At 45.6% G+C, this 24018-nt stretch overlaps 1 protein-coding gene across 1 annotated transcript in view; it reads right to left on the minus strand.

The window, feature by feature from the left end:
* COL24A1 (collagen type XXIV alpha 1 chain) overlaps positions 1 to 24018 on the minus strand; it is a 3617818-nt gene that overhangs the window by 2235382 nt on the left and 1358418 nt on the right. The gene's annotated exons all lie outside the window — the stretch shown is intronic.

Consider the following 24018-nt stretch of genomic DNA (forward strand, 5'->3'; position numbering starts at 1 on the left):
AATTTTTGTTCAGACCCATTAGAATATTGTGGAAAAAACACAGGGAGGTCAATGCTTTGATTTAGGTTGGACGCCGAGGCTATTTTAGGTAAAAAGGACGGATTGGTTCGCAAGGATACCCTGTCCTTATGGAACAACAGATAAGGAGGTCGACAGCTGAGTGCATGAAGTTCTGAAACTCTTCTAGCTGAAGTAATAGCTACCAGAAAGAGAGTCTTCCATGATAGCAATTTTAAAGAACAGGAAGCTGCAGGTTCGAAAGGGGGGAGAATCAAGGAACTGAGAACTAAATTTAGGTCCCAAGGAGGAGGAGGATTTCTTATAGGAGGTCTGAGTAGAAAAACTCCCCTCAAAAGGCTTTGCAAAGCTTGTGGGACATTATGGCAGATTCTGAGACGCCCACATGAAAGTTAGAAATAGCTGCCAACTGAACCTTAAGAGTAGAAGGAGATGAACCTGCATGGAAGAGTTCAGCTAGAAAATCAAGGACTATTTGGATGGAAGCCGTGAAAGGATCTATGTCCCTTCCTTGAGCCCAATAGGCGAAACGTTTCCACTTACTCAGATAAATCTTTCAGTGGAAGATTTATGGAAGCTATCAAAATATCTCGAACAGCGTGAGATATTTGAGGAAGCCTGGCTAAGGTTGGAATTGGAGGAACCAAGCAGTGAGGTTCAGAGAGGGGAGGGAGCGATGAAACTGACCCGACTGATGGATCAAGAGATCTGGAACTAGGTCCAGATGCCAAGGTTGCTCCAACAGAAAATGATGTAGAAAGGGGAACCAAACCTGTCGAGGCCAGTAAGGAGCAATGAGGATCAAGAAGGCCTTCTGAGCGATAGCTTTCTGTATCACTTGAGAGATTAGTGGGAAAGGAGGAAATGCATACAGAAGTCCCCGGGGCCAAACTTGGACTAGAGCGTCTCTGCTGGGCTGGCCTGGTAGCAGGAATAGGGTGAAAAAATCTTTGCACTTGCTGTTTTGGGGAGTAGCAAAAAGGTCGCAGCAAGGCTGACCCCACTTGAGAAAAATTTTTCTCGCAATAGAATCTTTCAGAGACCACTCGTGAGGCATGAGGATAGCTCTGCTCAACTTGTCCGCGATTTGATTGGACTTCCTGGGGATGTGCGTTGCTATCAGAAACCGCTAAGAAGAAATCGCCCATTGCCACAGTCTGAGTGCTTCTCGACATAGGGGATAGGACCTGGTTCCGCCCTGTTTGTTGATATACCACACTACAGACATATTGTCTGTCTGGATTGCTATCGTTCCCAAGGGAAGAGAGTCTTGAAGGGCTTGCAACGCTAAAAGCACTGCTCTCATCTCTAGAACATTTATGTGCAAGTGGCATTCGTCTGGTTGCCATGTGCCCTGGACAGTTCTGCCCTGATAATGCCCCCACCCGATCAGGAGGCGTCCGTTGTCAGAGTAGCAACCGGAGGGGGAGGAACAAAGGGGCTTCCCAAGTAGAGCTGAGGGGAAGACATCCACCACAGAAGATGATTCCTGCATATTTGCGTAATCATAATGGTGTGGGACATCGGAAGTTGCTGGTATGACCATTGTGTGAAGAGCATCCATTGAAGGATTCTCATGTGGAATCTGGCTAATGGCAGAAGAGGTATGGCAGCCGCCATAATCCCCAATACTTTCAGAACTAACCTGGCTTTGACTCTGTTGCTGCTGAAGAGGAGCGAAACTAGTTTGTGTATGTCTGTTATTCTCTGATCTGTTAACCTTGCAGACATGCTGACTGTGTCTAGAATTGCGCCTATGAAGGTAATAACACGACAAGGCGACAAAACAGACTTTTCGCAATTTATTGAAATGCCTAAGTTTTGACAAATGCGAAAGGTGTAATCCCTGGCCATTAGAAGAAGATGCTTGGTGGGAGCTGTGAGGAGCCAGTCGTCTAAATATGGAAACACCTGGAATCCTTGACGTCTCAGGTGAGAAGCTACCACTGCCATGCATTTGGTAAACACCCGGGGGGGCAGTGGTGAGTCCAAAGGGCAGGGCTCTGAATTGAAAATGACTGGTTCCTAGCCTGAAGCGGAGGAATCTTCTGGAGCGTCTGTTCATTTTTATATGATAGTACGCATCCTGAAGGTCTATAGAGCACATCCAGTTTTTTCTTCCCAATAGGGGAAGGATGGACTGTAGCGTGACCATCCGAAATCTTGTTTTCTTGACCGACTTGTTCAAGATACTGAGATCCAAAATTGGTCTCCAGTCCCCTGTTTTCTTTGGAACTAAAAAGAACCTGGAGTAGATTCCGGATCCTTGCTGGTCTGATGGAACTGACTGAATAGCTCTTTTTGCAAGCAGCTTTGAAATTTCCAAAGCTGCAAGATCCCTTTGAGCGGGTGGAACATCTGGAAGGGATTTTTTTGATCGGTTTGGAATGCGAACGAAGGGAATGGAATAGCCTTCGGAAATGATGGACTGTACCCACTTGTCTTGAGTTAGGGATAGCCAGGCTTCTGGGTACAGTGACAATCTTCCCCCGACTGCCTCCGAAGGTGGGCAGTCGGGCAACACCTCAGGGATGCTGAAAGGGCTTATCGGAGAAAGTTTCTCGATTGCCCTGGTTCTGCGGACCCCCCCTGCCTCTAGGGCGACGTCTACCATTGTTGTTCCCCCCTCTGCCTCTGGCGGGGAACCGACTCTGTGCGTCAGGCGAAGTCCCTTGAGATTGTTTGCGGAACCACATTTTCCCACTTTTCTGGCCTTTGGGGTAAGGCCTAGAAGGAGTAGAAAAATGGACTCCGACGGCAGAAAGAGTCTTGCCATCCGTCTCGCACCTAGTCAAGGTTTCTTTCACTTGAGGACCAAAAAGAGATGATCCATCAAACGGGGAATTAGTGAACGATGTTTTAAAGGGGTCCGCAAAGTTGCATAGCCACATCCAGGCATGCCTGCGTAAGGCCACACCTGTCCCTGCGGCCCTGCTCGCTCCATCAGCCGCATAAGAAAGGAGGCGCATGGAGGAGTTAGCTATGGAGTTCAGGGTAGCCAGCTGAGTGTTCATCTTGTCTTGAAAACCCGCAGCTGTAGGATCCTTCAACATGTCACTCGCTTCTTTGATCAAGTCTCTTTGAAGACGAGTAAAATGGCATAGGTAGTTCAGCGAACGCATTGCAAAGGTCGCTGACGAAAACATCCGCTTCCCGTACCTGTCCATAGACCTAGATTCCTTGTTAGGTGGATGGACAGGCACTGAAGGATCAGCTAGTTCCTTCTTAGTGGCAGCAGCAACCACCATAGCATCCACAGAAACTCCCTTGGTCAGAAATTGTTTATCTGCTGGTGCGGTGATAAATTTTGAGGGTCTCCTGGGAGTGGGGTCCACTGAGTCAGGAGCCGTCCATGCCTTTTTTGCTACCACCTGCATGAGGGGGTCAAAGGGGGGAGGCACCCAGGAGGTGGAAGGGCAAGAGCCAAACGCCTCAAGGTACACAGATTCATCCTCCGAAGGGGTGAGGGCTGGCCAATTTCCCCTCTGTTTGAGGATTTCTAGAATGTCTGCAAAGGAGACATCTTCAGAAGGGGAACGGGGAACCTCGAATCCTCTAAATCTGTGTCAGAGGTGACAGACTCAGGTGAGTCTATGTGTTTCCTCTTACACTTTCTCTTCCGAGGGGGCTCTTCTGCCAATTCAGGAGAGGCCTCGGAAGAGGATGAGATCCCCACAGGGGATTCCTGAGGAGCTGGCTCTCTGCGGTCTGGGATGAGGGAGTGAATCGACTTGACCTGAGGCACCGAAGAGGGAGGGGCGGAGCCGACTGTGGAGTCGAACCAGGTTCCAACACACTCTGCATGACCTCGAACGCACCCCTGTCAGGCAGAGCCAGAGGTCCCCGCTCCGAAAAGCTGAAAACCTCCCTCGGCACCGACAGTGATGGCTCCGAGGGCGATGTCGGAGCCGAACTCACCAGCGCCGAAGCACCGAGAGGGAGAGCGGGGTCGGACAAGGGTCCGATGCCACTCACCCCCTCGGAGCCGATGAGGGAAGTCCGGTGCCGAGATTCTTCTAAGGAAGAAATCGGAGCCGACGACGGAGCCGAAGACATTTGTATCAGCACCGACGCTACCACAGTCTCGGTTCCGCCTGCCCGAGCTCAAAGGAGTCGGAGGAGGAACATAATGAGGGACAGGGTCAGGCATCGACTGATGAGTCGGGCTCTGAAGCATTTGGGCCAGTGCCTCGGACTTAAGAAGTCGACTCACTACCCTCTGAAGGTCATGGTCCGAAAGCCTCGATGACCTAGAGGAGTGAGATCTATGGCTCCGTTCAGACAGCAAGGGAGATGCTGGAGCCGAATGAACGGAGCCAAGGGACGGTGACCTAGACCTCTTTCTAGATGTCGGCTCAAGGTCTAGTCGGAGCCGACACAGGAATTCAACACCTCGGCTCCAGCCGGAGCCGAGAAACCACAGGAGCTGCAGTCTGAGACTCATCGGCTCCAGCCGAGCCGATGTAGAAGGAGGTTTGAAGCCTTAGGCCTCGACTCAGAAGCTGGAGCCGAGGACCTAGAAGCCTTGGAGGGTTTGCCCGTAACAGTAAGGGAACCCTCAGGCTTAAGTAAACCTCTCAAAATAAGTTTATTTTTTCTTTCCTGCAGGACTCTGGGGCTGAAGCCATGGCCTACAGCACAAGAGTCCTGCAGGTGTAAAGGTCCCAGGCAGTAAACACAAGAAGTGTGACCGTCTGTCAGAGACATTTTCTGACAGCATGAGTCACACTTCTTGAAGCCTGAGACCTTTGAATCCTTGGACATTATCAAGGACCGAAAGTGTAACCCACACACAGAACACACACACACCGATTACACTATGAAGAAAAAATAACTAGATACACTAATTAAAAATTAGTTAGTTAGCTTAAGAATAACAAATATCCCTAACAAAACACAAACACTCCACTAGGGAAACAGGGCCCGAAGGCCGAAGGAAGAACTTATAAGTTCTTGAGGGAAAAAGATGGGAATATGGAAGAAGTTTGGATGAAATACTCTAAACTAAGGGAAATATGAAAAACTAAGTTTAGAAAAGGGGATTTAAACAAGTTTAAATAGACTAATTAAACAACTGACCTGAGCCGGTAGAAAAACAACCTCGATAGCTGTAGCGGCAAACAAGATCTGAGGTAACTCATGCCTAGCATTGTGGGATATAAGGGGAGCCTCGAGCCGGTGGAACCAACTCTCGAGCTTTTAGAGTGGCCGAGTCGGAGCCGAGGTCGGCTCCAAACCCCATCCAGCAAGAATGAAGGCGAGATAGACAACTTAACATTCCATTTTTCCCTTGTGATGCAATGCCAGTTCTTTGAAAATAAGGTTAGCTTTCCGCCTAAGGGTGCTTCTAGTTGTTCCCTGGTAGGCGGTGCCACTGCCAAGTCACTGTGATTGAGTTGTTGTAGTGGTGGTGGCTGCGCCGGTGCCTCGCTGGTTGTTACCTTGCCACTGGCGTCCCCTGTAGGCACCCCTGGATTGGTTTCTGCCTCTAGAATGCCTATTCCTGCCTCTCTGTGTCTTAGAGGAGTCCGGAAAGGACCAATTCTTGGAGGGCCAGTTCCTGCTAAACCTTGGAGGTTGAACCTGTAAGAAATCTTTCACTGTTTGTACAGATTTCGCCTTCTCTTCCATCTTTTTTAGTGCCTGCTGTGCAGGGGAACCAAATAAATTGACCTTGTCCATGGGTGCATCCAAAAGCTTTGATTTGACATGGTCTGGTAATGCCTGTTCTTTCAACCATGCATGTCTCCTGATAACTGTGCCAGTCATGGCTGATCTAAAGGAAGCCTCCAGTGCATCATAGCCACATTTTAAAGAATGGTTACTAACCTGCTGTATGTTATGTACCATTTCCTGAACATATTTTTATCTAAAGATTCTTCAGAGGACAGCTTTTTAGTTAACTGGTCAAGCATAAACTCTTGATATTGAATCATATGAAATTGGCAGTTCAAAGCCCTAGCTGACAAAGTAGCAGAAGTGTAAACTTTTACCCCATCTCTCTAAGGACCTGGATTCCCTTTCAGAGGGAGGGGTTTTAGTAGAAGTAGCTGCTACAGCTTTAGGGCCCTGGGAGATAGTCTCTGGATCTGCAAAAGGGGCCTTGTATAAATGGTGATGAGTGTCCGGGACCCTGTAGAACCTATCGGGCTTAGCAGGAGCCGGAGGTAATGAATCAGGAGCAGTGCAAGCATCATTAAATGCATCATCTACAACAGAAAGAACTGGAGGTATAGCTAAAGGCCTATGTTGTGGCAAATGTAGAAAGGTTCTAAGCCTTTTCCTGGAGTCTGAGAAATCTTGGCCCTGCCACTGAAATTGTTCCCTCATAGCATGCAAGGTTTCCCCAAAGGAAAATTCCTCAGGTGGAGAGGCTGAAGGAATGGACTCTTCCACATCAGAGTCTTCGTAAGGGGAATAAGGAGCCTCAGGAGGGTCTGTATGTTCTGAGTCATCAGAGGAATCATCTGTGGATACTGGCTCAGGGGGCTCTGCTCTAGGCCTCTTTTCTGGAGGTGGGAGAGAGGTCCTGTCTGGATGAGGCTGGGATCCACGAATTAAAGAAATTAGATCCTCAGCCAAAGAAAGCATATGGGAGCTGGTGCTGGGCCTGTGTGAGGGGGGTTTGGCAGGCACCGTTTTTGAAGCTTTGGCTGCTTTAGCCCTGGCAAAGGCCTTAATAGACATGGCTGCAGGAGGCCTAGCAGCTCCACGTGCAGGGGTTGAAATATCCAGGGGAATAGTGTCTGATAATTCCTGAGAAACCACAACAGAAGGTTGGATTTCAGAAGCCGATTCTACCAGGGTAGAGGAGGCCTCGGTAGAAGGCATGGTTTCGGCTGAAGAAAGAACCGCTTGCTCGGTTTCAGCCGAAACCGAGACACTCGCGGTTTGCTTAATCGCGATTTCGGCCGAAACCGCGGACCGCGAGTGTCGGTCCTTTTCTTTGTGTTTTTTGGTAATTTGCATTGTCGGAGGATCCGACGGCATAATATAGGCAAAATCAGAGCCGAAAATCTGTTCAGCAAACTCCGACCGACGTCTAAGCGTCCGTCTGTTAAAAGAAGCACAGGCTAGACAAGCTGCTACGTCGTGGTCTGGGCCTAAACAATGTATACAGTAGGAGTGGAAATCCTTATGAGGTATTTGTTTTCCACAAGATAAACAGTTATTCACTTTCTCTGACATCAGCTGAGGCAAGAAAGAGTCCCCAACGGGGTACTTAGCTTTTTAGAAGTCTTCGAAGTAGTATTCGGTAGTAGTAATCTCTGGATCTGACCGACCGGCACTTGCGAACAGCTTCTGCTTCGGGCGCCACGCGGCAAGAAAGACTGAGGAAAATGGCGTCGGCTGATGCCTTTATACCCGAAAAGCTGCAGCGATGATATCGGGTGAAGTGCGACACCAGCCGAAGCCGGACCCAGACTTTGGAATCCGGCCGACCGAAGGGCTGCCTGACGACAGGACAACCCATTTGTAAGGACTGCAGATGCATCCTTGAAGGACATCAGGCCTTGGCTCTGAGGGTTCCACCACTGTCAGATCCTCTCTTTCCAGTTCTGTAGGCTCGACTGGCCTCAGAGGAGAAGTAGAAATCGTGGCAGGGGAGGTCGTAGGCTTCGAAGTCAGTTGGGACGAAGCCAAAAGCAATTTGGCCAGGGCTGGGTTCTCCAAAAGCCTCTACACCACGTGGTCCACATCGATGTCCGAAAGGGTCCAGGAAGAACGGGTCGAAGAAGCCACCGACCTAAGGAACGGGGACTTTAAAACTTCCAACACCGGCTCCAACACTGTGATTTGGCTCCGAGGTAAGAGTTCAGTGCATGGCTCCAAAGGCTGCGGAGCCGGCGACCAAGTCTTCCCAGTGGTGCTCAGAGCAGAAGACCTGTGCTCCGATGACATCTTAGAAGACTTCGATCCCTTCGAGGACTTGGAGGTCTGGTCAGTCTTGTCTAGCGCTTCTTGAAAGTCTGGTTTCAACAGCCCTCTATCCACCAATTTCCTTAGCCTTTCTAACAAAACCCTGCCACTGAAGGAATGGCAGATAGAGCAATCCTCTTGCAAATGTAGTGGAACCAAGCAGTAGACACAAGAAACGTGGTTATCGGTAATGGACATTTTCTGTCCACAGTCTCACCTCTTAAATCCTGATTTTTGTTTCTCAGACATGATACCAAAGAAAAAGTACAGTTGTGTACACTTACCATAAATGTAGATGTTCGAGTGTATTCACTGTTGCTGTCATTACATTTGGGTAATCCTGCTGGCAGGTTGCCCTCAGTCGGCCTGAATTCCAAAGTCTTGGGTCCTGCGTCGGCTGCTGTCACCCCTTCCCTGACATCAGGTCGTCAGGGGTATAAAAGAAGCAGCCGACCCTATTTTGTTCAGTTTTTACCTTCATCTACAAGCAAATACACCACATAGGTTGTATAAATCAGAGAAGGAAAGAAAAGTTCCAGCAGGAAAAAAGGGGGATGGCAGGTGGGTAACCTGGACTGCAACAGTGAATACACTTGAACATCTACATTTATGGTAAGTGTACACAACTGCACTATGCTCTTCGTGTTTCACTGTTGCAGCCATTACATTTGGGTAGAGTCCCAAAGCTATGGTTGGGAGGGTGGAGCTAAACAGCATTAGGACAGGCTATGAGGCCCTGCAGAACTGCAGTGGCAAAGCCTGCCCTGGATTTAGAGTAGAAGAGTAGAGTGGCAGATGATAGTGCTTTGTAAAGGTGTGCACTGAACTCCAACTAACAGCCTCTAATATGTCTTTGGTTGGTACTCCCCTGAGAAAGGCTGCTGAAGTGGCTGCGGCTCTGGTTGAATGTGGCCTAATGCCCTTAGCACTTGCTTGCGATGGTGTAAATAGCAGAAATGAATGCAGTGGCCTATCCACTTTGAACTAGTCTGCTTTGAGATAGCCTTTCCTTGTGATCCTGCAGCATATGCTACTAGTAATTGCTCTGTCTTCCTGAAAACTTTGGTTCTGTCCAAGTAGAATCCAAATTGTCTGTGTACGTCCAAAGAATGCAGAATTCTCTCCCCCTTGTTCTGTGGATTTGGATAAAAAGTTGGCAGGTGAATTGTTTGGTCAAGGGCCACACTGGACACCACCTTAGGCATAAATGTTGGGTTTGTTCTCAGACAGACCCTGTCTGGATAAAACATGATAAAAAGGTTCCACAGCCATGAGTGCCTGTAGCTCCGAAACCCGTCTTGCAGAAGTTATTGCTAGTAGCAGAGCTGTTTTCCAAGATAAAAACTTTATGTCAGTGGTAGCAGCTGGCTCAAAAGGAGGCAGGGTGAGTTTTTCCAAGACATAGTTGAGGTCCCATGCAGGCATTGGTGATCTCCTTGGAGGCCTTAAGTTTTTGGCTCCTCTGAGGTACTGCTTTAATAAAGGATGAGAAAAGATTGGTGGCTCTGTATTGTAATGAACCAAAATGGCAGAGGCATGAATTTTAATTGATGAAAAAGATATGCCTTTGTCAAGCATCTCAGTTAAGTATTGCAAAATCTGAGGAATATTTGGAACAGCTGTATCAGTTCCTTGTGCCTGGTTCCAAGCACATAATCTCTTCTATTTTCCAGCATAAGATTTTCTAGTACTAGGCCTTCTGCTTCCAAAATGACATCCATCACAGCTTTACTGAGAGGTGTGTTTTTTATGACTACATTATCCGCCATGCTGCCAGGTTTAAAGTACTGAGTTGGCTGTGCAGGATCTGATTGTTTTGCTAGGACAGTAGATGAGGTATTTGATGTTAGGTCCAAGCTGGGCACTGAGGCAAGTTCCTTAGGATTGGATACCAGTACTGGCGTGGACAGTCTAGGGCAATCAGTATCATCTTTGGCTTCTCCTGTCTGACCTTTAGGAGTACTTTGGGGAGGAGAGGCAGTGGAGGAAAGGCATATACTGATAGGTTTTTCCAGCTGAAAGATAGGGCGTACACTTTCAATTCTTGTCTGTGATAAGTCCTTGTGCAGAATCTTTTTAGTTGGTAGTTGTGAGGGGAGGCAAACAGATCTATGTCCGGGCATCCCCATTTCCTTGTTATCATGCTGAAGACTTGTGGATCCAGCCGCCAATTGTGGGGATCCATGAGGTTTCTGCTTAGTTCATCTGCCAGAGTGTTTTCCTTTTCTGGCAGGAATTGTGCCTGCAGATGTACTTAGTAAGTCAATGCTGTGTCCCACAAAGTCATGGTTAGTCTGCAAAGGGGGTAAGAATGTGTGCCCCCCCTGCTTGTTTATATACCACATGACCATGGTGTTGTCTGTTTTTATCAGTAGTTGTCCCGGATGAAGTTGGTCCTTGAAGGCTGTCAGGGCATTTTGAACAGCTAGCATCTCCTTTTGATTGATATGTAGATACATTTGGTTTGAGGACCATGTGCCCTGAATGCATCTTCCTGCCATGTGGGCCCCCCAGGCATAGTCTGAAGCATCCGTTGTTAGTATTTGCCTGGCTGGGGGTAATGTGAATGGCTGTCCCTTGTTCTGGTGACAAGCCTTCGCCCACCATCAAAACTCCTGTTGCAGGCAGGGAAGGAGAGTAATCATTGCTTCTAGGCTGTGGCAATGTTGAGTCCAAACACTTTTTAGGTACCACTGAAGTTTCCTCATATGCAGTCTTGCATATGGAATTAGTAGGATGCAGGATGCCATGAAGCCCAAAGCCTGCAGAATTTTTCTTGCAGATAATTGGGCCTTTGTTGCCAACATTTTGAAATAGGTAGTCAGTTGCCTTTGTTTGTCTGGCGTGAGATAAGCCATCTGGGCAGTTGTATTTAAGCTTGCACCCAGGAATATTATCTCTTGAGAGGGTACTAGTTTTGATTTCTTTTCGTTGACTGTGTACCCTAGGCATGTTAGAAGTCTTTTCACAAACACCAGATGTTGCAGAAGAATGTCCTTGTTCTCTGCTTGAATTAGACAGTCGTCCAAGTAAGGATATATTTGTATTCCTCTTTGTCTGCAGATTGCAATTACTGGTGCCAGGCACTTTGTAAATACCCTGGGCGCAGTAGATAAGCCAAAGGGCAGTGCAGAGAATTGGTAATGCATTGAGCCAGCCTTAAATCTGAGGTATCTTCTGCATGATTGTCTGACTGGGACATGCAGGTATGCCTCTTTTAGGTCTAAAGTCACAAGCCAAGCATTCTTGCCCAGCATGGGCAGAAGCTGCTGCAAAGTCAACATTTTGAATTTTGGTATATCCAGGAATGTGTTCAGAATAGATAGGTCCAGTATTGGTCTCCAGGCCTTGTCCTTTCTGGGTACCAGGAACAGTCTTGAGTAAAATCCTTGTCCCTGCTCTTGCTCTGGTACTTGTTGAATAGCCCCCATGGCCATGAGGGATGAGACTTGTTTTTGTGCCTCTGCCCATTGATTTTTTGGGAGATCTGGCCAGCCGTTTGCCTTTGGCAGGGTATGGAAATGGAACTTGTAGCCTTGTGACACTATATTTAGAACCCACTTGTCCTGGGAAATAATGTGCCAATTTTGTGAAAAAAGTGCTAATTTTCCCCCTAAGGGTGCTGCCAGGACATAAGTGCTTGGTGCCGGCAGGGGGACGTCATTGGGACTGTTTCCTGTATGGCTGTGATTTGTCTTCTCCAACTTTGGCGGTAGAAGCACCCCATTGCTTTGACCTATATGAACCTTGCATCTGGGATCTGCCTCTAGGGTGTCTGGATCTGCCCCTTTGAGGTCTGTCTGACACAGGAAAGGACCAATTCTTTGCAGGCCAATGTCTACTAAACCTACGTGGCTGTACTTGTAAAAAATCTTTGACAGTTTGCATAGATTTAGCTTTGCCCTCCATTTTCTTTAACCCTCTTCTGCCTTAACACCAAACAAAGTATCATGTTGTAATGGTGCATCTAATAATTTAACTTTAACATGATCCGGCAGATTTTGTTCCTTTAACCAAGCATGCCTTCTAATTACTGAACCCGTAACTGCGGCCCTGCAGGAGGCCTCCAAAGAATCAAAACCACATTGCAAAGTATGCTTTCCAACTTGTTCAGCTGCATGCAATAAATCCTGCATTTCCTTGTTTTCTGCACATTCAGAGTTTAACAACATTTTCTGTTTAAGCAATGCCATGGCATGTTGCTGATATTTGAGCATATGAAACTGACAGTTTAAGGCCCTTATAGCCAAGGTAGCAGATGTGTAAACCTTTTTTCCCCATCTATCCAATGCCCTAGAATCCCTGTCACAGTGGGTAGTTTTTTTTGCAGCGGAAGCCTTAACTCCTTTGGGACCCTGTGAAATAGTTTCTGGGTCTGCAGCAGGGTTTTTAAAAAGGAATTTATGAGAGTCAGGAACCCTGTAATATCTGTCAGGCTTAACAGGAGCTGGAGGTAAGGAGTCAGGGGTCAGACTAGACTCCGAAAACACATCATCTACAATGTCTAGCACAGGTGGAATGGATAGTGGCCTGTGTTGAGGTAGTAAAAGGAAATCCCTGAGCCTCTTTTTAGATTCTGAAAAATATTGGCTCTCCCAGTGGAAATGCTCCCTCATGCTATGCAAGGTTTCCCCAAAAGATTCTTCAGCATCAGAATCCTCATATGGGGGAAGAGAATATTCCTGATCAGAAGAGGAATCCGAAGAAATAGAAACCTGATCTCAAGATTCATAGTCAGTCTCTTGCCTGGGCCTCTTATCTGGAGGGGGATGGGAACCTCTGATCAAGGTAATCAAGTCTTCGGCCATTTTGAGTATCTGTTTTTTGGGCATAGAGGCCTGTCCACATGGCTCTTGCATTTGTTTCTTTGCTTTATAAGGTGTTTTAGTCTTTGCCTTTGAAGCTGACGTCGGTTTAATGTAAAGATGCTTAGGTCTGAATACACCCTCAGAAGCTGGTGCCTGCTCAGTGGCTCCGGACCCATCTGAGGGAATAGTGACCGAGGCTCCAATACCTTGAGTTTCCAGTGGCATAGCCAACTCCACGTGGGAGTTGGTAGCGGCCTGCGACTCTAAAGTAGCGGGCGTCAGGGGCTGCGAAAGCGCCTCACTGAGAACCGGCAACTGGCTTAGGAGAAGCTTTGTCGTTGGTTTTGGACCTCGGTTGTTTATCTCTCTCCTTTTCTTTGCGTTTTTTGTGAACTCCGGTAATCGGATGGCTATCCAATGACATTTCTGGATAATTAAACCGGCGTCCAAAATAGTTTAAAGCAAAATCATACCGACGCTGAATAGTGCGTTGGTTAAATCTAGCACAAAACCGACAACCAGAAATGTTGTGATCAGGGCCTAGGCAAGGAATACAGTAAGAATGAGAATCCTTATGAGGTATTTGCTTTCCACATGAAATACAATTATTAACTTTTTCTGACATCGCTCTGGAGCAAGAAAAAAGTTTCCCCAATGGGGTACTTAGCTTTGCTGAAGACTTCGGGTCTGAAACTTGAACACGAAAATCTCAGGAGTCGGCCGACTGGCACTTGTGAACTGCTTCTGCTTCGGGCACCGTGCGGCAAGAAAGACTGAAGAAAATGGCGCCGGCTGCTTCTTTTATACCCCTGATGACATGACATCAGGGAAGGGGTGACAGCAGCTGATGCAGGACCCAAGACTTTGGAATTCAGGCCAACTGAGGGCAACCTGCCAGCAGGATTACCCAAATGTAATGACTGCAACAGTGAAACACGAAGAACATAACACAAATATCAGATCCCTGATAAACAATAATGTCAATAATCCGCTAAGATACTCCTAGAAAGTTTAGATCCCTGAACTGCAAACTGACTACAAGTATTATTTTAAAAGGTCTTGTCACAATAATGTTCAGATACAACAAATCTAATAGCACCTACCAGATATGAACAAGGAGGGGATAGGGAAATAAATTTGACAGAGCCCTGTCAAGTAAAATGCAACTAAGGAAAGGCCAAAGGCCTAGGAGCAACCGTTCTGATTTAGAATGACAAACAAAAATATTATACAGTTAACTCACTGAAACAACAAATACGAATAATATTAATAGTCTCACAAATATAAGATCCTTGATAGCTAAATAACTAAATATATATTCTTCTAAGAAGAAAAAAATGTTACCGGCCCGAGCTTCCTCCGAAGATCGTGCGATCCATTGCAGCGGCAAACTAAATCTGGAGTTGGTAGGAGAGCATCATGGGATAGGGACTGTGCCTCGAGCTACTCAAAGATCTTGAGCTTGAAAAGCGGCCGACTCGGAGCCGATGGATCGGCTCTGAACCCACGTGTAAGAACAAACAGCGATTCTGAACAATTTCACATTTATTATTAAAGCTTAAGGAAAAATAATACCAGCAATGGTAAAAGGGAATACACTAAATGTACAGAAAAATAGAAGGGAATTATCTTAAAAGCACTTAACTTCTAAATATGCTCAAAAGCAAGGCTGACCAAGTCTATACAAAAAAGAGGCAAATGAATTCTGAAGTATGTTAGAGGATCATACATTATGGGTAGGGAGGAGCTCGAAAGTTTAGTTCCCCATGAGTTATAGTAACATCCGAGTCAAATCTGAGGTTCAGATCTGAAACCAGTGGTTGAGGAATGAATGAAAACTGACAACATCAGATTAGGTGTTTTGATAGGTACTTTTTCACATTTTGTCACTTTGATGAGTCAAACCTAAGCTGCAGTATTTGTATAAGGCATGCACACTACATGATTGATGGTTGGGTGTCGGGCTGGCAACTCGATACCGTAAAAACCCACTGCCAATCATTAGCGGACCGGAGTTCCGCTGTGGCGACCCCTAACCAGGAAAAGCCGAAAGACAAGACATGCACACTACATGAGGGAAGTTGTCAGTAGCTTTGTATATTAGATACTATAATATAACTTGTCATAAATTAAAAACTGCATTACTCAAATTTTATTAGCCTAATATATCTCTTTAAAGGTAGCTTTAAATATGCACCTCTTACATATTCAGATATTTTATGCAAACCCCATCTATCAATACTTACTTTTACATTTAATGTCTTTCATAGACCCACATTAGGTAAACCTATTCCCTCCCCCCTTTTATTTTTGTTTTGTTTTTTTCAACATCAGGTAACTAACGTGTGTGTTTTTGTTGTTATTAATCTAATTTCACTTTTTTTCTTTATTTAACAGTTCTCAAATAAGCAGCAGATTTTGTAAACCAGTGCACCACACAGCAAGTGTGTAAACATTCTCATTAATTCCCTGCTTTATATAATAATGTGGAAACAGTGACAGTTCCACACATTTACCTTCTTTTGGCCCAGTTCACTGATTGACTGTTTTCTGTCCCACAACATTCTAAGCAAGTAAATCCCACTCCATTCACTCTTGTTCTGTTCAGACTCACTTCACTCCACTAACCTAACTCCTGTTCCCACCCACCTTCGCTTACTCTAAATTTAAACCGCTCTATCGCCACACACCTCAAAACCCAACCAATCCCAGTGTATAACACCTGCACACATTAACTATCTGCAGTCTCTCTCATATTTCTTTCAATGTTACCTCCACTATTCAGCTCTCCGTTCTGTCCTGTATATCATAACATGTACTTCCTTGCTCTCTTACTTACCAACATTTCAACACCATATTGTTTCCCAATGCAGCACATCACCCTTCTTTTTCCACCCCTTCTCTATTCTATTACTAAGCTTGTCAAAACATCATCCTACAACTAACCACTATGACACCAATCTCCATGCTGACTCTCTCAGTTCTTCTCAGAATCTTCTGCTACTCACCCACTTAACATATTTACCTTCACACTTCCACACAACCCAACAGATCATACTAGTTGTACTACCCAACATGCTGCAGCATAATCAGCCCTTAATTCACCCAAAATAACATCCACCTTATACTCTCCCAATGTCACAGCCTTTTTCAAACCCTACCTACACTTATACAACCCCATAATTCATAAGTCAGAATTAAACATTAAAATTAAAACAAAATGCTTATCCTACAACAAACACATCTCCTTCAAACTAAAACTCAGTGGTGACATCCATCCAAACTCTGGACCAGTTACATTCCTGCAAACCTTTAACTCTTCAACCCCCACAAACCACACTCCTCCAGTACAACATAACATTACTTGCTCTTCCCGTAACATTGCACATATAAACATTTGAAGCATCTACAGTAAAACACCCAGTTCCATGCCCAGTTTAACCTACAAGCTCCAGATATAGTAGAACTAAGTGAAACCTGGCTGAAAAAAAGAAACAAAAGATAATGAAATTCTACACCCAAACTATAATATACTAAGAAAAAAGAAACAAAATAAAAAGGCTGGTGGAGTTGCATTACTATACAAAAAGTCTCTGCAGCTTACCCCTTCACCAGTAAATCCTCCATCATTTGGTAAGGCAGAAATTCTCATATCCACTATCAAACTCAACCAAATCAAGACATTATCCATCACGGGTGATTATTTACCATTCTCTATTGGAGAAGACATCTTCTGCTGGGTCTCATACAACATCACCCAAGAAAAATACAGTGATTTTAATATTGACTATCTCTCTCTCTCTCCTCTGTCTCACCTAACCAATCAATACATTTCTTTGATCTCTCACAGCTAATCACCACTCCAACCTGTTATAATAAAAACAAAACTAAGGGAACATGAATTGACTAGATTCTTGCCTCTATGCCTCATAAAATCTTTACCTCGGGTACCATTCCAGTTACCCTAAGTGATCATCTCCCTAGATACATAATAAGTTCAAAATGGACAGATAATAGGGGTCCGAATGGAGAGATGAGAGGGGTCTGAATGGAGAGATGAGAAGGGTCCGAATGCAGAGATAATAAATCAGCAAACAAAGGAGAGTAATATTGCTGGAATTTAATTCATCCTCAAGTCTTGGTGAGTACCCTCATGAGGTTGACCCTGTTTTTTACAAAATCTCACCAAAATGACACTGATATATAGACTGTTTTGTATATAGCATACATCATGGACAGAAGTTAAAAAAATAAAAAAGATAGTTGGGTGCACAAGACCCAGGATAAAAAAGTGCCAGGACTGAAAAAAAATGACAGTGCAGGATCCTCAAGACACGGAAACATTCCTACAATGGGGCTAGACCTGGCCCAGGGGAAGATGGCACCCCACCCCGCCGGTTGTAGAAGGATGTAGCAGTCAACAAAAATCACAAAAAACTGATAGGCCAAAATAGGGCCATAAAGATGACAGACTGGACTATTGAGGATAAGAAAGAAATTATCTATTGTTATTATTATGCAAGAAGCCCAACATTTCCAGACAGAAGATATACATAAAGATTAAGAGAGAAATTAGAGGAAAAATTATTGCACAAGAAAAACTGTCAGAAGCTTCAAATAAAAAAAAAATCTGTTCATTAATACAACAGATTTATGAAAAACATTAAAGATCAAGAAACCTTGTGCCACCTGGAAAATTAAGTAACTGATTAAGCGTGAAAATATAAAGAACAAAATCCTGAGATTTTTGGAAGGTATAAAAAAGCAAATATGAACATGGGGAAGAAAGAGAGATCTGATATGGTGTAATATTTATGCAAAGGAGAAAGCCAAATTAATCAATACAAAAAAGTAGCCCCAAAGATATTCAAAGAGAAATACAGTCAAAGGCTTCCAGATATGGAAAATTTCACAATACAAAATATAAGATCACAAAGACAGGACGCAGAAAAAGAAGTTATGTACTCACCATAACGTTCCATGTGAGTTGTTTATCTCGCCTTTATTCTCACTGATGGGTTCGGAGCCGATCCTTGACTCCGACACGGCCGTTAGCAAAGCTCAGGGTTTTTGCCAGTAGCTCGAGACCAAGCCCCTTATCCCATGATGCACTGCTGGAATTACCTCAGATCTTGTTTGCTGCGTGCATATATAACCCTGTACGGGGTGCACTCCCCAAGAAAAAAGAAGAAGTATTGAACAACCAGGATGATACTAGCTTCTAGGTCAACTGTCAGCCAGGAGGGGGATGGAGGGAGGGATATGAGAATAAAGGTGAGATAAACAACACACATGGAACATTATGGTGAGTACATAACTTCTTTATGTGAAGTTATTAAGTCTCGCCATTTATTCTCACTGATGGGTAGCATCCCCAGTACCCGCAATCCTGGGTGGCTCACGGGAGTACATTTTTCAGGACCGTAGAACCAAAAGAAGACCTGTCCCTGGAAGCCTTATCTACTTTGTAATGAGTGATAAAGGTATGAGGCTTCGACCAAGTGGCTGCAGCACAAATGTTATCAAGGGGCAATTTGGCTTGAAAAGCAGAAGACGTAGAAACGGATCTGGTTGAATGAGCCTTTACTTTGTATGGCAAAGTAATGTTAGCAGTTGCATGAACAAATGAGATACAATCCGATAACCATTTTGAAAGGGTTGTTTTAGCCACTGGTCTACCTTTTCTGGCCTCCGAAAAGGATACAAAACTTTGATCTGATTTCCTAATATCCTTAGTTCTATCAAGATAAAATCTGAGATGACTGTGCATGTCAAGTTTGTGCAGCATGTATTCTAATTTGTTGGAATGGTTGGTAAAAAAGACTGGCAACTCAATGACCTGACTGATATTAGACTCAGAACAGACTTTAGGCAAAAAGGAGGGGTTTGTTCTGAGAGATACTCTATCAGCATGGAAAATCATATAAGGAGGTCTGATAGATGATCCTTGAAGTTCTGACTCTCTGCGGGCAGAAGTAATGGCCACTAGAAAAATAGTTTTCCAGGACAAAAATTTGAGATCACAAGATGATGCTGGTTTGAAGGGGGGGGAGGATTATTTGAGATAGCATAACATTCAAATTCCAAGGAGAATAAGGGGTTTTGAGAGGCGGTCTCATGTGAAAAACACCTTTGAGAAAAACCTTAGATAACTTATGGGCCATAATATTTAACCCATCCAATCCAAGGTGGAAATTAGATATGGTGGCTAACTGAACCCGAACTGTAGCAGCTGCTGCTCCTTCCTTAAAAATCATTGTCAAAAACTCTAAAATGGACAACAACGCAGCTCGGAAAGGGTCAATTTTTAGTATGCTGGCCCAAATGAAGAACCTTTTCCACTTACTGTGATATAGTTTTCTGGTGGATGGCTTATGAGAAGACAATAGAATTTGCCTTGTGTCATCTGAGAGTGAATGAAGCCTGGCTATTTGGGGAAGTGGATCAGCCAAGCAGTCAGCTTTACAGACTGCAGTGAAGGATGGAGGTCCCCTGATGGGTGTGTCAGGAGGTCTGGAACTGGGTCCAGGATCCATGGATCCTCCAGCAGATGATGGTGAAGAAAAGGGAACCAAATCTGTCGAGGCCAATGGGGGGCTATAAGGATAACAGTCCTTCCCAGTGACTTTGCTTTCTGTAAAAACCTGGGTGTCAATGGAATTGGAGGGAATGCATATAGGAGACCTGGAGGCCAATTGTGTACGAGTGCGTCTCTTGGGGGATGTGCTGGAGGTAGTATTAGGGCAATGTAGCTTCTGCATTTGATATTGATGTGACTGGCAAAGAGATTGCAGCAAGGCTGGCCCCATTTGCGGAAAATCATGTCCGCAACGTGTTGGTTGGGAGACCACTCGTGAGGCAACAAGATTGCCCTGCTCAGCTTGTCCGCTATCACGATGGATTTTCCCGGGATGTGCGTTGCTAACAGAAAATGCTGGGATGACACAACCCATTGCCATACTCTGAGGGCTTCTCGACAAAGGGGGTAAGACTTGGTTCCGCCCTGTTTGTTCAAGTACCAGACCACTGACATGTTGTCTGTCTGAACTGCAAATTGTCCCCAGAGGAAGAGAGTCCTGAAAGTACTGCAACTCCAGAAGTACTGCTCACAACTCCAGAACACTGATATGCAGATGTGACTCTTGATCCGTCCATGTGCCTTGGGCAGTCTTTCCCTGAAAATGCCCCTCTCCACCCTATCAGGGAAGCGTCCGTGGTCACAGTGGCTGCTGGGGGGGGGCACAAAGGGTCGTTCTATTATGACATGAAGAGACGTCAACCACCACTGAAGGTCCCCCTTGCAAGAGTTTGTGATGAGAATCATATGGTTCATTGGCAATTTCTGGTAAGACCATTGAGCGAACAGAAGCCATTGAAGAATTTGCATATGCATCCTTGCGAGTGGAATGGCTAGAATTGCTGCCGCCATCAAATCTAGTACCTTCAAGACCTCTGCGACTGTAGCTCTGTTCTTCGACACCAATGAGTTGACGTGTTGGCGAAGACGTGAGACCCTTTCAACTGGAAGAAGTAGAGTGGTGGTTGAGGTATCTAACTCTGCTCCTATAAAGATGGTATGCTGTGATGGCGACAAGGAAGTCTTTTCGAAGTTGACTGTAATGCCTAAGTGGTTGCAGAGTGTCAGAGTAGATTCTGTTGCCTGAATCAAACGATGCCTGGTGGTGGCGGTAAGGAGCCAATCGTCTAGGTATGGAAACACCTGGAATCCTAGATGCCTCAGGTGAGCCGTGACCACTGCCATGCATTTGGTGAACACTCTGGGGGCTGTAGTGGGACCAACGGGCAGGGCTCGAAACTGGTAGTGATTGGCTCCCAGCCGAAAACGCAGGTGATATCTGGAGTGTCTGTCCAACTTTATGTGGTAGTACGCGTCCTTCAGATCAATGGAGCACATCCAATCGCCTTTCCCTAAAAAGGGAAGAATGGCCTGAAGCGTGACCATTCGGAACTTCTCTTTTTTTACAAATTGGTTGAGTCTACTGAGGTCCAAGATAGGTCTCCAGTCCCCTGTTTTCTTTGGAACCAAAAAGAATCTTGAGTAAGTTCCGAATCCTGTTTGGTCTGCTGGAACTGGCTGGATGACTCTTTTTTTCTAGCAACTTGCGGACCTCTATAGTTGCTTGTTCCCCTGAGACTGGGTGGAATATCCAGGATTCTGCTGACAGGAGTGGGAGGGGAAGAGAACGATAAGAAATACCATCTGGAAATGATGCTTTGTACCCAGGTATTGGATGTTATGCTTAGCCAGGCTTCTGGGTACAAAGATAAGCGACCCCCGACTGCCTCCAGAGCCGGACAGCCGGGTCTCCTTTCAGGAGCGCTGGTAGGGCTGACCAGAGAACTGGCCTCTGTCACCCTGCTGTTGCAGACCCCCCCTGCTGCGCGGGCAGCGTCTTCTATTATAATCCCTTTCTCTGCCTCTAGAGGGGGTTTTGCCATGTGTGTTCTGAAAGGCTCCCTGGGCTTTTCGGAACCACATCTTTCCGCCCTTGGGATAGGGCCAAGCAGAGGTAGAAAAACGGACTCCGACAGCAGATAGAGCCTTTCCTTCCTGCTCACACCTGGTTATAGTTTCCTTTACCTTGGGTCCAAATAGGGATGAGCAATCAAATGGGGTGTTGAAATGGAAGACTTGAAAGGCTCCGCAAAGGAACAGAGATGCATCCAGGCTTGTCTACACAGAGCAATGCCTGAACTAGTGGCTATACTCGAACCATTGGCTGTGTAAGATATGAGACGCATGGACGAGTTCACAATCGAGTTTAGGGTAGTGAGCTGGGTGTTAACTGTGTCGGCAACCCCTGCAGCTACCGTACCCTGGAGAGCATCTCCTAGCTCTTTCAGGAGATCTCTTTGTAGTCTGGTAAAATGGGTTAAATAGTTCAGTGATCGAAGGGAAAAAGTCACTGAACTAAACATGCGTTTCCCATATCTATCCATGATCCTGGAATCTCCGTTAGGAGGATGGATAGATGAGGATGTCTCAGACGTTTCCTTTTTGGTAGCTGCCGCCACCACCATGGCATCAACAGGCACTCCCTTAGCCAAAAAAGCTTTGTCCACGGGGGCAGAGATGAACTTATTTGGCTTCCATGGGACAGGTTCCATGGCCTCCAGAGACTCCCATGCCTTACGAGAGGTCAGGTCCATGAGCTCATCATAAGGTGGAGAAGACACCCAAGAGGTGGAAGGTTGAGACCTGAAAGCCTTCAAGAGCACTGACATCCTCAGTAGGGCTTTTGGACTGCCAACCACCCCTCTGATTAAGGATCTCTAATATCTCCGCAAAGGAGATATCCTCAGAGGGGGATCGAGGGGACCCTTCTGACTCATCCAAGTCAGTGTCAGATGTCAAAGACTCATGTGGGGAGTCCAAGTGCCTCCTCTTGCACAGTCCCTTCCTTGGTACCTCCTCAGTGGGGGCTTCTCTGGGGGGTCTCCGAAGAGCAGGAGGCTCAGGGTCTCTATGCCTGGGTTGACCGGTAGAAGCAGGAGCGGACACAGGCGCTTGAGGGGAGGAGGAAGCTAGACCTGATGCTGATGATGTCTTTGGAGACATCACTCTCCTCATGGCATCGAACACACCATGACTCTGACGAGAAGGGGTAGACAGATCCGAAGGGACCGTCCGATCCTCCCGCACCGAGGCCATGGGCTCCGAGCCCAAGGTAGGCGCCATGCTCATCACAGCCGAAGCCCCGAGAGGAAGAGTCAGCACCGACAAATCGGTACGACTATCCTCTCTGGACCCGGCAGGAGAGTGTCGGCTCCTAGAGTCCCCGGTCGGTGCCAAGGACGTCCGAGCTGATGGAACCAATAACACCAGAGCAGGTCTCGGCTCCACAGGCTCAACAACCATCAGGTTGGCCTCCTCCGGCTCCAAAAGTCCAGTACGGCTCGGAGGAGGAGCAGTCAAGTCCAGGTTAATGGTCTTTGGTTATGACGAAGGCGTCAGAGCAGACAACAATTTGGCAAGGCCTGCTGCCCATAAAAGTTTCTGCACCAACCGGTCCATATCCAGCTCTGAGAGGTTGACAGAATACTTCAAGGAGTGAACCGAGGGTGCTGATTGGAGCAGAGGAGATGAGGAAATTTCAGAAACCGGCTCCAAAGCTGTAAACTGGCTCTGAACAGAAGGGACACTCGGTTTCGAAGGCAGTGGAACCGATGACCCTACACCCTCCATTTTCTTAGCCTTTTTCGATAACTTGGAGTCACCTGAAAACTTGGATGACTTAGAGGATTTACTAGCACCATCCTGGTCACCCAGTGCTTCCGAGAAGGGGTGTTGAAGTAAACCCCTGTCCACCAATTTCCTCCTCCTCTCTAAAAGTACCCTGGAAGAGAAGGAGTGACAGATGCTACAAGAGTCTTGGAGGTGTAATGCCCCCAAACAATAAACACAATGAACGTGCCCGTCAGTGACTTACATTTTTTGTACACAATCCGGACATTTGTTGAAGCCAGATTCAGGATGTGGCTTCTCTTCCTCATCAGACATCCTTTTAAATTTAGACAAATTTAAACAAATGGAAAAAACACACTCAAAGCACTATTTAAATAACTACTGACTAAGACTTAGTTAAATACAAGGCCAACTACTAGGCCAACTGCTAACTAGAAACACTTCTATAGAAAAAACAAAGCCAACACAGGGCACATATCTAAATATATATACATATATATATATATATATATATATATATATATATATATATATATATATATATATATAAACTATCCTAACAAGAATGAAAGTCAAGAAAAAGTTTTTAAAACTTGCAAATAGTTGAATTTTTCCAATGAAATTGGTCCGAGCTATTTGGAACACCGAGATCTGTGCAGCGGCAAACTAGATCTGAGGTAATTCCAGCAGTGCATCATGGGATAAGGGGCTTGGTCTCGAGCTACTGGCAAACCTTGAGCTTTGCTAACAGCCGTGTTGGAGCCGAGGATGGCTCCGAACCCATCAGTGAGAATAAACGTCGAGATTAACAACTTCACATCAGAAGATTAGTAAAGTAGAAGTTAAAAAAATAGAAGTTGCAGTTATGGAATATCTGCAAACTGAAGGCTTTAGTGTAGAAAGTCTAACACAAGTTATATCACAGCTTGATGGAACAATAAGACCCCCAAGTAAGCAGAAACAGGAGAAGTGGAGACATCTGAAGAAGAAATATGGACATGGGAAAGACAGAGGGATTTAATATGGTGCAATATTTAAGCAAAGGAGAAAACAAAACTAATCAAT

Source organism: Protopterus annectens, chromosome 10.part0 (assembly GCF_019279795.1).
Source record: "Protopterus annectens isolate FY-2018-M chromosome 10.part0, PAN1.0, whole genome shotgun sequence".
Classification (NCBI taxonomy): domain Eukaryota; kingdom Metazoa; phylum Chordata; order Ceratodontiformes; family Protopteridae; genus Protopterus; species Protopterus annectens.